The sequence below is a fragment of the Dermacentor andersoni genome, chromosome 6 (genome assembly GCF_023375885.2).
Source record: "Dermacentor andersoni chromosome 6, qqDerAnde1_hic_scaffold, whole genome shotgun sequence".
NCBI classification, from domain to species: domain Eukaryota; kingdom Metazoa; phylum Arthropoda; class Arachnida; order Ixodida; family Ixodidae; genus Dermacentor; species Dermacentor andersoni.
The window spans coordinates 31360743-31373483 of record NC_092819.1 but is presented as its reverse complement, the minus strand read 5'-3'; positions in this window follow the sequence as shown (position 1 = coordinate 31373483).

The following is a 12741-nucleotide window of genomic DNA, read 5'->3' as shown; positions in this document are numbered from 1 at the left end:
GGAGTCTTCCTGTCAGAGTCAGGCTGGATCCCTAGTTGTGGTGCTCAGTCCAGTTGATCGCATACGCTAAGGCACATGTATGTATTTCTAATATGGTGTTCTTGATTTGCGCGGCTCATATATCTGCACGGTTTGAGAGGATCATTTCCTAGTTCGTACTTTGATTCACAAATCTGCGCATCTTCGAAAGTGAAGCGCGGCTCTGAGCCCCGCACTCACTTTTTTTTCCCCTTGCCACGTTCGACCTGTCTTTCTCTCCTTCATCTTTTTCTTCCCATTCCCCCTTCCCCGTGCAGTGCTGTTGAGGTGTCCTCCTGTGAGAGACAGTTACGGCGCTGCACTCATCTCTTCCGTTTCCTTTCCTAAAATCACTTCACACACACACACAAACAGACAGCATGGGGGCGTGGTCAACTTCGAAAAAGAGTTCTCCGGACTTTTCACTTGTAATAACACATGCTGGGACTAACAAATTTATTCTGGTTTGTGTCATTGTGATTGACTTTCTTATCAACTGAATTTTGGTTTATCTTTTTGTCCCCCTTTAAATTCTCATTACTAAGACACGCGTTGTAGAATTGAGGTCATTGAAAGCACGCGCCTTCACCGCCTGCGATGAGACGCTGACGTGTAATCCACGGCTGGCGTACGTATGTACGCCAAACATTCCTCTTCGCAAGTGCGTCGTATACTGGTAGCCGGCGCCTCTACTCCTCGATCTATGCTCGGACGAGTGATGAAACGAAAAACGCTCTACGACGAATAAAGCGAGAGCGACAAACAAAAATGCAGTCGAAGAAGAGTTCATGCCATCAGCCATCACAAGCGATCACTAGTCGTGACACGGGCAGCTGCTGCACCACTTTGTCTTTAGCGTCAGTACAAACCTCGTAGGCTTTACTCTATACTGCCATATCGCAGCGTTGTAAGTAAGGTCGCAAACGAGCAAATGTGGTGCAATGGCTGCGCCCTCCGCCCCCACTGGGTACTATAGGGTAATTAGCGCGCATTCGGCTCAACGAAGAAGGCCAATCAACATGCGACCCCTGTTAAGTTCACAAACGCGAGATAACCGAAAGGTCACAACTTTGCATGATGAGAACTAACAGAAGAAGATAACGAAACGCAGGGGTACTTCCTTCACCATTTGCGCAGTGCGCAATATGGCTCCGGTTGCGCATGCGATCGGAACTCGAGCCTCTGGGAATGAAGAGGAATGTGACAGCTCTGGTCTGACGCGTTGGGGATTAATGTGTGCCGCTATGAGCCGCCTGGAGACGTGCGCGAGGCGAGCGGAGGAGCGGCGCGGATCGCCTGCCGTGTCATTCGAGATTTGATAAGTCGAGGCGGCGAAAGAAAAATGAAATGCGTCAAACACGCGCGCGGGAGACGAACTCGCAGTAAAAAAAGAAAAAAAGAAGGAAGCGTGCAAAAGCTTGAAGGCGGGAACAGACCATGGATCCCATCCATAAATCGTCGAGGTGGTGTAGGACGAGCCCCGGCCACGAGAGAGCTCTGACAGTCCGTCGTTCCTGCCTGCGCATTATGCGCGAGCAGGGAAGCGGAACCGTTGAGGAGCACGGAGCGGCCCTGGATTGGCTTCCGCATGCTGCTAGCGCATTTTCCCTGCTTTTAGTCAATGAACGCTCGTTGCACTGTGGTTAGGCAGCCGAATTGATGAGCAGCACGAGCAATGGAGATTACATGACACGATGTTGTTGTTGTTGTTGTTGTTGTTGTTTCAAAACATGACTCATACTAAAGAAGGTGACCGGCCACACAGAAAGGTAAAAACTGCATACAAAAAAAAATTCAAAGCTTTGTTGTCGTCGTTGCTGGCGTTGCGGATCGTTGTTCTTGTTGCCATTGTAGTTGTGGTTAACGATGCAAAGAAGAAACATGCTTTCGTGCTGCAGAGCACTTTCAGTAGTATACCGCATTTACGCAGTGCATGTTCAAGCGTTTGTTTTTTTGGGGGGAGGGGGGTGGGGGGCGGAGGTGTTTGTGTTATGCGAACAGTTCTCTTGGAGCGCCACTGCCACTGTGCGGGTAGTTTTACCATTTTTATGCTACGAGTAGCCCTGGATGGCCAATGATCGCCTCAAGGATATTTATGTATTGACGTCGAGAATGATGGCGAGGATGAAGGATGTCGAAAATCTCGCCAAGAATCATGCCAAGCGTCGCGTCTCACGACACGTCTTAGTGAAAAATTCAAGGCAAGTACGATGTTGTGACGACAAAGTTATATTGCTGTTAGTTATCATGCGCGAGTTATAATGGGCAAGTAAATACAGCTCGGGCAGTGTCGAACCACGTCTGTTCTCTCTTTTTCGAATTACACACACTCGGAATGACGAATGCTTCTTGTGGACATAACGCAACAAGATCTTACTAACAAATGGAGTACGCTGCAACCGTCACTGGCGGCAAAATAGAGGCCTAAAGCATAAGGACCAGCCTGCGTACAGAAGATCTCTGAACTCCCTCATGTGCCGCCGCTGACCGTGGCCCCGTACTGCGCACCTAGCGTCGGCAAGATATTTTATCAGCAGTTTACAAAAGACTTGCGAAATACGATGGCGCTAATGTATGGCGGCTGATATGTGGCTTTCTTAGGCAGACAGACGTCTGAGTTGGAAACCTTAGATCTTTCTAGTGTGCTCCAAGGTCGCAGCCGCGTACGTCAGTGCGGGCGCGCTTTCCTCTACGACCGTCTTGTGCGGACGGGCGAACCGTAACAACGCCACTCCGGAGTCAAGATAAGCGACACATGGACCGCCCGGTCTGCGGTGCGCGGTCGACGCGTTGACAGGCCGCCGCGGTCGTGCCTCTTACGCGCGCATGGATGCCGATATAGAGGCGGCGACAGCGCGCGGCGACGCCGTCTTGAAACTGCTTCTCGTGGATCCTACCCCCCCCCCCCCCCGGCACCCCCCCCACCACCTCTTGCACTTAGCTTCCGCGTTTGATAAATGGCTTATTTCAGGACCGGTGTTATCTTTGCCGCGCACGGAGACGAGGTGCGCCTCACTCAGCGCGAACTCCATGGCTCTTCATTGCTTTAGCATTCTTTATGGCTGCATGGTCTCGTTTCGCAAGCTTCATGCACACTTCGCCGCTCGTTTGGTGGTGCGGAGGTGACGAACTTCGCCGTTCTTTTCTAACATAGGCGAATTCCGCATCTGTGATGCAGGCATTCAGGCCTAGTGCGCGCGCGCGCACACACACACACACACACACACACACACACACACACACACACACACACACACACACACACACACACACACACACACACACACTCACACACACACACACACACACTCACACTCACACTCACACACACACTCACACACACACACACAAACACAAGTACACGCAAGCACATGCACACACACACACACACACACCTGAAGAAGTCTCAAGTAGTGTGTATGTATGGGTGGGGAGGGGGTATGGGGGCGTGCGTGCGTGCCTGTGTACGCGATGCACACAACGTTGCCTTCGTCCGTTACTTTTACGCGACGGCGGCGGCATGAGCGGAAGCTTATGTTAATGGCCGAAAAGCTTAGTTTTACATGAAACGTTACGTCTTTATGAATACGACTTGATGGAACGGGCGTACAGAAACAGCGAACGTGCTTTAGCGCGTGCCACATTAAAGGATGACAATACTAAACAATTGAAAGCACCCCGTCAGCTAGGTTAACAAACTCAACTTCGATGAAACTTGGTTACCGCAACTGCTGGTGATCGAACGACAAAACGGCATTAGGCACGCGTTCATATATGCACAGCATCTCGGCCTCGCCTTTGTGCGACGTTCCCATCACGCACTGAAGATCGCGAGTGTGAAAGTGAGTACGGAGGGAGTACACTCGACAAATCCTCACTTTGAACTACGTGGCTTCAAACTCTATACATTTATGTGTCGCGTCATACGAACGCTGTTTCCTCGTGGCGAAGATCTGGTCGAGAGAGTACACCGCGCGGCTGCGGCTCATAGTGTCCTGGACTGAGGACTCCACCAACTTCAGAGGATGGATAGATGGAGGGATGTTATGAACGTCCCCTTTGAAACATGGTGGTGGGTTGCGCCACCAAGCTCTTCTCAATTTTTTTCCTAATCTCCAACGTATCCTTAGAGAAAAGGCTTACAAAGAATTTCCAGCATCATACTTTAGGAACCACTATTGAAAACTTTGTTTTTGTACGCCTCCGTTGTTTGTGGTAGCCATACTTTTCTGTCTTCTGTCACCGGTACGTCTATCTATTCCGGGAATTTCTAAAAAATCTCGAATACCTACCGTCGGCCTCAGACATTTAACACTTGAATATATATCGAAAGAATATGACTCCTCGGTGAGCGTGTATACAGACGGATCGGTATCGTCGTATGCGTCTGGTGCGGCTTTCGTCGTGCCTGCGCATCAAGTCATTCGACGGTTTCGTCTGCATAACAAGACGACTTCAACATCTACGGAACTAGTGGCAATCAGAGAGGCCGTTCAATATATTTCGCGACAGCCTCCTAAAATATGGACAGTCTTCAGCGACGCAAAATCGGCTCTTCAACTACTTAGAGTGGTGTTGAAAGAAAGCGCTTACAGAGTGTTGGCTCTTCAAACTGCCGAGCTCTACACTTTAGCACAAGAAAACGGCCACCACATCACATTTCAGTGGATTCCCAGTCACTGTGGTATACAGGGCAACGAACTGGCCGACGCCGAAGCGAAGAAAGCACTCGAAGAACGAGAGTCACTGCTTTCAATTCCTTTTTCAAGAGCGGACGCCAACTGTCTCCTCTCCAGTGTCATCCGAAAATTGACAGCACAGCACTGGGACAATCCGGATAATCGCCACACACGACTCCAGAGATTGGACCCTGCCATGAATTTTAGGCTACCACCGAAAATTCATCGAAGCTGTGCCAGTCTTCTGCACAGACTAAGGCTGGGGGTAGCGTTGACGCGCGGATACGTGCACCTCATGCGACGCACCGAGTCTCCACACTGTGAGGTGTGCAATGTGCCTGAGACTATAGGTCATGTGCTTTGTGACTGCCTTAAGTACGTGGAAGAGCGTGAAAGGTTGGACAACGACCTTACGCGTCTCGACAGCGCACCTTTGTCGGAGGACGTTATTTTAGGCCCTTGGCCAGATGCTCGATCAAGTTTCAAGGCCATTCAGGCATTACTGAACTTTTTAAAAACTACGGGCTTGGATTGCAGACTTTGAGCATGCCATATTGCTTGCGATATGTTCTACATCTTCCTTCTATCGTCATCGTCACCCATCATGCACCTCTTCTTTTTTTCTTTCCCTCTTCCCCTTCCCCCAATGCCGAGTAGCTGGCTAGAGGAATATACCTCAGGCCGACCTCTCAGCATTTCGTATCATTAAACTTCTCTCTCTCTCTCTCTCTTCTGTCACCAAGCTTCCAATCATCTCTTACAAATATCTATTGCGTACATGTTTACTTTCGCCCTGTTATCGCTTAAGAGATGCCTAAACCGACAGCTGGGCAGATATCTTAACATTCTAATAAAACATGTTCCATGGTTTCCTTAGCTTTACCGCAGCAACCACATGCTTCTTCTTCCTTGGTGTACCTCACTTTACAAGTACGCCATTCTAAGGCATCCTTATATCGCTTCGAAAAGTAAGCAGCTTCCCTTTGAGTTACCATAAACTGTTTCTTTCCTGATTTCGTTTTTTTTTTCCTCCTAGGTAATTACTCATTAATCAAAGAACGCGAATTCGGAGACAAGTATACCCAGGCTGCCCGACAAGGAGCGTCCCGGTGCGATGTCGTACACCAATAAAATCTCTCTCTGTCTCTCTCTCTCTCTCTCTCGGTTAACAAGTACATAACGACAGATACGAAGGCTTTTGGTGTCGCAGATGTGTGAATCCAAAAGAGAAAAACGAAAAAAAAAAAAGACAGCGCTCTTCTCCCCGTGGCTAACTACTATAAAGGAAAACGGCGTTCAAATAAAGCGACGCCTAAGAGCACATGCCAACATCTTAAAATAAAAAGAAGCGGGAAGGTAGGCGTTTGGCCCTGTTGACTTGTTTTCTACCCCGGCATGCTCGGCTGCGAATCCGCGTTCTTTGATTTTGTATTTGGTGGTGGAGCGCGAGCCAACTAACCCAACAGACGAGTAATCTTGCGTCCCATCAGGGCCTCTGCACTTCTGCGAGACGCACCCGAATGACGACAAGCACGACGTCCAGGTGGACAGCCGCCAAGATACCAGCGACGCGCCCACTGTGAGCATACGGAGCGCGTCTCTCTCGCAAAGCCCCGCTCTTGTTTCTTGCTCTCGGGTGCTCGCCCGCATCGGAGTCGTTCACCCTGCGCGCGGGATACAAGGCGCCCGCTTTTCACTCGACGGCTGCACCGCGTTCGCGCGCGCTCCCACGTCGCCGTGATGCTCCACTTTTTGCCCCGGTGACGAAGCAACCGGAACTAATTTCGGTGGCCTGCACTGACGGGACGGATAAAACGTCGGGGACAACGCACGCTCAGGCGGCGGCACACACACACAAAAAAAGAAAGAAATACGCGAGCGGAAGTAATGGATCCCTGCCTTCGACAATTGCCCTGGATATCAAGGGCAGGGCGGTTTCCGTTTCGCATTTGCGGCTTCGCTACTGTTCCGTGTTTCGAAGAAGTCCGTTCGTGCTGTGGCGAGGTTGTGGTTGATCTTCAAATGGCGTCAACGTAAAAAAAAGGGAAAGAGAAAAAGAAACAGAGACAGAAAAAGAACTAGAATAAATTCTGATGATTGGATTGTCCCGCTATCACCTATAAAATCAACCCACAAAGTTAAGAAATAAGCAAAATTAAGAACAAAGGCACAGAAGAAAGAAATCATACCTCTCCGTTGGCCGCTTCGTTTGAACAAAGGCCATTAACATCAGTTATCGTTATGTACGTGCCAAAATATTACATGAATTAATTAATTAATCATAAGCTCAAATAATGATGTTTGGCAACGGCGTACAATGTACCGTCACAACGGACATGTTTACGTGTTTTCTCATCATAAACGAAACAATGAGAATCGTTTCCTCAAATAATGAAGGAATGAATGAATTAAATAATTCGATTTCTTAAAAAAAACGAAAGAAGGCTTTGAGGTCTATACTGAAGTGCGGGAAGGTGGGAAGGCGAGACGAGCTCAGAAGTCTTAGGCAGTTGCAACTCCGATAAGTCGCTGAGAACAACGCTGCTTTCTTGCTTGTTTAAATGCGTCAGGTGAAAGTGCCACTTCCTTAAGTGCCAACGGTGCTGTAATTTCAGCGGGTGCTAAAAAAAGAAACAAATAAAAAAAAAAAAGGACGCGTGCTGTTGTAGTGGCAAGCCCCAAACAGGCATGCCCCAATGAAACTCGTTTCGCCAAACCGCAACAATGAAAAATAACCAACTTAGAAAACCTAGACATGCGGGCTAAACTTAGCACGCTTAACCGGGCGTTAGGCGCCGTTGCACCGTTGCTGGAGGAGGCAACATTGCGCTTACGTCGGCACGTCAGTCTTCAGGGTGCCTAACAAGACCACGGGCTAGAGGGGCGTCACTGGACCAGTCCTTTCTTTCGTGGTTAATGTTATACCGGACTACGGGCACGCGTTAGAAAACTGTCAACTTTAGCTATAAAAAAAAAATTCGTTTAGCACGGTTATTTTCCTCCTCCTGAAGTGTCTTAGTGACACCGATTTGCTGAGCGACTCGCGGCGTTTAACGTTGCATAGACGCGCTTTGTGCATAAAGGCCGGGCAGTTTGATGAACGCTGGTGGGCATGAAGGTGGGAAGGAATCCATGCAACCTCTGCATTTCCTGCTATATATCTCTTTTCATTCCTATGCCCCTTCCCCCAGTGCAGGGCTGTTAACTGGACGTGCTCTGGTTAACCTCCCTGCCTTTGCTCTCTCCTTTTTTTTTCTCTCTCTCTCTCGTCTCTTGGCCCTGTTGCTTTTTAATATTGGCCGTGTTTAGTCCTACTTAATCATCCTATATGCAATGTTTAATAAATGTGGTACATTTGGTCTCCGAAACATTAATCAGCGACGCTCTAAAAATCCAACCACTGGTATGCCTTTGCGACGCACCCCGCCATTGCTTAAACAACTGGGGTCGAGTTCGCAAAGCTTTTCGTTTCTAAGCGCTGTTTTTCATTGGTTAATGCCCTCGCTAATGATATATCCTACATCACTATTGGCTGGCACGAACGCTTTTAGCGTAAGAACATTTTCTGGGTACGGGGGCCCTGATCCTAATAAAAGTGGATGTGCGAGGACGCCTGATAGCCCACTCCTAAACTGCTACTTCTTTTCCGGATTGGCGCGGTTATTCATCAATCAATTCCTTTTATCAAAGAGGTTGATAATCACTTAACACGTGCTTCTGATATGCTCTAAGATGGCAATCGTGCGAAAACTTAAGCTCTGTCGCCCATCGCAAAACAAAATCGTAAACAGAGCTGGGATGCTGTAGAAGTCTGGCTTCTTGTCTTGCGATGAAACAATGAAGAAAAATAGAGATCCCACAACCCAGACCATCATTGTCAGCGGTAATCTAAGTTATGTGATACGCGTCATGCGGTAATTAGCATGTTCTTGCTGTTTAATGAAATCTGTGTTACACGTTCACATTTCTCCCTCGATAAAAGAAGTGACTGGCTCTACTTGCTGGTGATAACATCGCTTTACTTGTTCATGTCTATAATAACTTAAATGCAATGTACAGCTGTCAACGCTTAGAGTTAAAAACGTGACTAATGAAGCCCCTTCCATCAAGGCGTCCGCGGTACTTTAAAGAATCGGTGGCCTGACCTACGTCGGACGCAAGTGGGTCAGCGTGCATCAGTAGGAGCTCGAGCGCTCACTCGGAAAGTGCGTCGAGTCCGAAGTCTAGAGCGTTTAAAGAACTGTTGCGTACAGAATGGACATCCTGACCTCGCGACGCAAGAAGGGAAAAAATAAAGAGCGACAAGAAGAGCTTGATCTCTCCTTTCCCATCAAGGAGCGGACTCGCACGGCTGTGCAGTAACACAGCTATGAGCCGAAAAGCAAACTGCAAAGCGTTGTCGCTTGGAAACACGCAGCCTTAGCGAAGCTGAACCACGGGGACGCCAGCCGGACCCCGTGGTAACCGGATTGCGGCGAGGACGCAAGCTAAAAGGAAAAAGAAACAGAGGCACTGTGCTACGAGGCAGGTGGCGCAGGAAAGGGTGCGACGACTCTCTTCACTGCAGCCGGGCCTATAAATAACCGGTATTTATAGAGTCTCAAATCGAGCCGTCACACAATCCCAAATGGGATCCCAAGTTTTACGGGCGCGCGCACTGCCACGCTCCGCAGATGACGGGGCCGGCTCCGAGACAATAAGCGCGGAAGCCCCGACGCGACACCGACGCTGACGCAAGCGACCCGTCACTCAGCCTCGGAACCAACGTAAGGCAAAAGGCGGAGCTCACCCGTCGGCCGCGATACCGAACAATGCGAACTTTAATAGCAGCGATGCCGAAGAAAAGAACGCGAGTTATACGAATGAGGGCTTGGAAAGGAGGACCATAGAGGAAGAGAAGCTTTAGCGGTCTTAGTTAAGAGTTGGTCAGCCGAGATACAAAACAGGCAACACCCTGCTATATTGGGAAGAAAATGGGGTTAGGATAAAATAAAAATAGCAGACAAGCAGGCAGCTCGTTCCGCGGTGACTTCTTCGTTGAGCGCGGGTCTCCGGGAATATAGATGGTGCGTTCGCTTGACCGAAGAGGGTCAAGCGAGAAGATGAACTAGTTGGTTAGGTCCCGCCAAACTAAGTGCGTAAAGAGAGACAAGGAATAAGTAATTTGTAAGCGAGCCAGAAGTATGGGCGACAAAGAAAAAGTGGCTGTGAAAAAAAAAAAAAAACGGAAATGTGAGACGATATCGGAGGCGAAGTTTTGCGAAACGGGGTCAGATGAAATGCTGCATCGAGGGCAACCCGATTAAAAATGGCTCATGGCCGCTGATGTACTACAGTGCTTTCGTTGCCGTCAACGGACTAGCTTTCAAGGTTCCCCGAACTACAAGAGAAGAAAGTGAAACAACTAGCTCACTGGAACACCATATAAGGAATCGCTCATATACAGGCTTTGAGAGCGATCGGGGGCGCCTAATTTCCTGAGTAGTGTCGCCTTACTTGCTCTAACCGACAAGCTGCTGACAATGTGTTGTCATCGTAACGTGAATTTCGGTCCCAATGTAGGTCACCGTACCTTCACAATCCACGCAGAAAACAGCGCACGCGACGTACTATAGCCAGGAGTAATAGTATATAGGAGGTACGACGGATGCATTCAGGCCTCGTAAGCTGTTCAGTGATCGAGCGATGATATGAGTTACCGTTCTTGCGACGTTGCTGCGTTCCAAATGCACGAGAGTCAGGACACTGTCTTTCTCGCGGAATATCGTTTTGGACAACAGAGCCTGGTAACAGGGAGATATTCCGAGTTTCATTTTTAATACGATTGTATACTATGTGTACACATTGTCGGAAATCGCGTTGTTCACGTGACATTCGTGCCGGATCTCAAGCCGCTACAGTAAGCTCGTTTACGTTCCATCTCTCACACGTAGTGCATGCTCCGACACGACTATACTAATACGCATACGGGTGACAGCTGTGCGGTTACGCGCGACGAACCTCGATCATTTGCAGCAGGCACTGCAGGTAGCAGCGCGTGGCCTGATTGTCACAGCCCGCGCGCGATAAACGAAGCGCTTGTAACAGCGAATGTGAGACCGACCTCACCGACAGCCCGGTGTTTTCGTGACAGAAACCAAACAGGGTCGCAGAGAACGCAAGCAAGTGCACAGAAATGGTCGTCAGCGAAGCGCCTGCACGTTGGATGTCTCACGTAGTAGGGAGAAGCTTTGAACTGAAAGGGTGGTACTCGGGGGGATCATTTTGAAGCCTTACGGAATCTTTAAATATCGCCTGTGGCCGATAGTACAATTCTTGTACTCGAGTTCGATTATTCTAAGAGGCGGACATTACTTGTACGAGAAATGGAAAAGCATCTTCCAATGATTAACCACAATTCCCTAACTTCCTAATTAATTGCTTTACGGCAATATTGCAATTCACGTATTGTATTCGGTAAGTTTGCAAGACGTATCAACTTGAAATGAATCTCCTCGATAACGAAAGTTTCAAGATATTATTTTACAATGTGGGGAACGATATACATGGGTGTCCCTGTTACTTTTACGCTTCAATGCATAAAGAGCGTTTTGTTAAAAAAGTAAGTGGAACGACAGTGCACTAGTACAGCGAGTTTGACGGCGCACATCTCCAAATTTGTGTGATTCTGGAAATTAATTGAAAGTGGATACGGCTTGCAAGCTGACCGGCTACAATTCGTAATTGCAATATGTATTGTAATGTAATTAACGAAGAAGTTATTTAGCAATTTCTTTTCTTAGTTGCATTTGTGTTTCTGTTTTTCGTACAAGTAATGTCCGGCTTTCTGAATAATACAGCTGAAGGACTAGAATTGTGTTATGTAAAAAAAAAAATTTCGGAAAGCGCAAAAATTAACACCCCGTATGCCACAGAAAAAAAAAATTGAATATTTTAAGTTGTAGGAGTTAAAGTCACGAAACAGTCGCTTGTGAGACGCCATGAGGAAGGGCTCTGGTTTAATTTTGGCCATCTGGAAGTACTTTGACATGTACCTAAACATACAAGTAGGCGAGCGCTTTTGCATTTCCTCCCCATTGAAGCGCGGCGCTCAGTGTCGGGAATCGAGCCCGCAACCTCGTAGTCAGCAGTACAATGCCACAGAGACTGGTATTAAGCGGCAGGTAACAAGGAGACCTGCTATTTCGCAGTATACAACTGCACAACGTTTCACGGTGCGTGCCCTACCGTGTATCGTACATCTTTGTTTACTCAAATAAAATAAATCGGTACATTCTTATTTAAATTGCCTAAAAAATTGGTTTCGCAGGCGAATGGGGCGAGTGGGAGTGAAAGGGAGCGCTATCTCGTGTGCCGCAACTTCGCCAACAATACCGTGTCGTCAACGATTTTTACCCCATTTTGCAAGTACAAACACCACACTGCTAACGGCCACTGCATTCATTTTGCTCCGCGATACTTTGGAGCACGCCGCGGGCGCTGCATAGCTTGGCACTGCTCCATGCTACGCGCTTTCACGTTGTTCGAAGCTAACCAAATTGCAAAACCAGAGTTTTGCTCCCCCGATCGAAGAAAGAGCCTGCAGGCGCGGGAACGAGCTGCGCCACACTGCGCCTTATACAACACTGCACTGCAGGGAAGGATACCCGCGAGAACGACCGGGAGAAAGGGAGAAGCCAACTTGTTTACGTCTTCACTCTGGAGGCTTTCGGCTTCCCCCTGAGGTCATTGCAACGAAAAGCCTGCGGAAAGAGAGAGAGAGAGGTGCTCCCTTCATTTCAGGAGTGCGCGCCTCCCGGCAGAGAAACGACGTGCGAGGCTTCCACGCGGGGATCGGAGGCAGCTTGAGAACGAGAAAAGAAAGCGCAGATGGAAGCGGGGTATATTTATCCTGCATGCACGCGAGCGCGGTGCTCTTCTTCAGCTCTGTGACTGCGACGCACGAGGGCGAACCCGGCCATTCAGGGTAGCTCGCGCGGGATGCGAGTTGTTTGTGTGCACTGGTGAAGGGAGTCTGCGAGAGCTGGCACTCGAATGTGGCCGT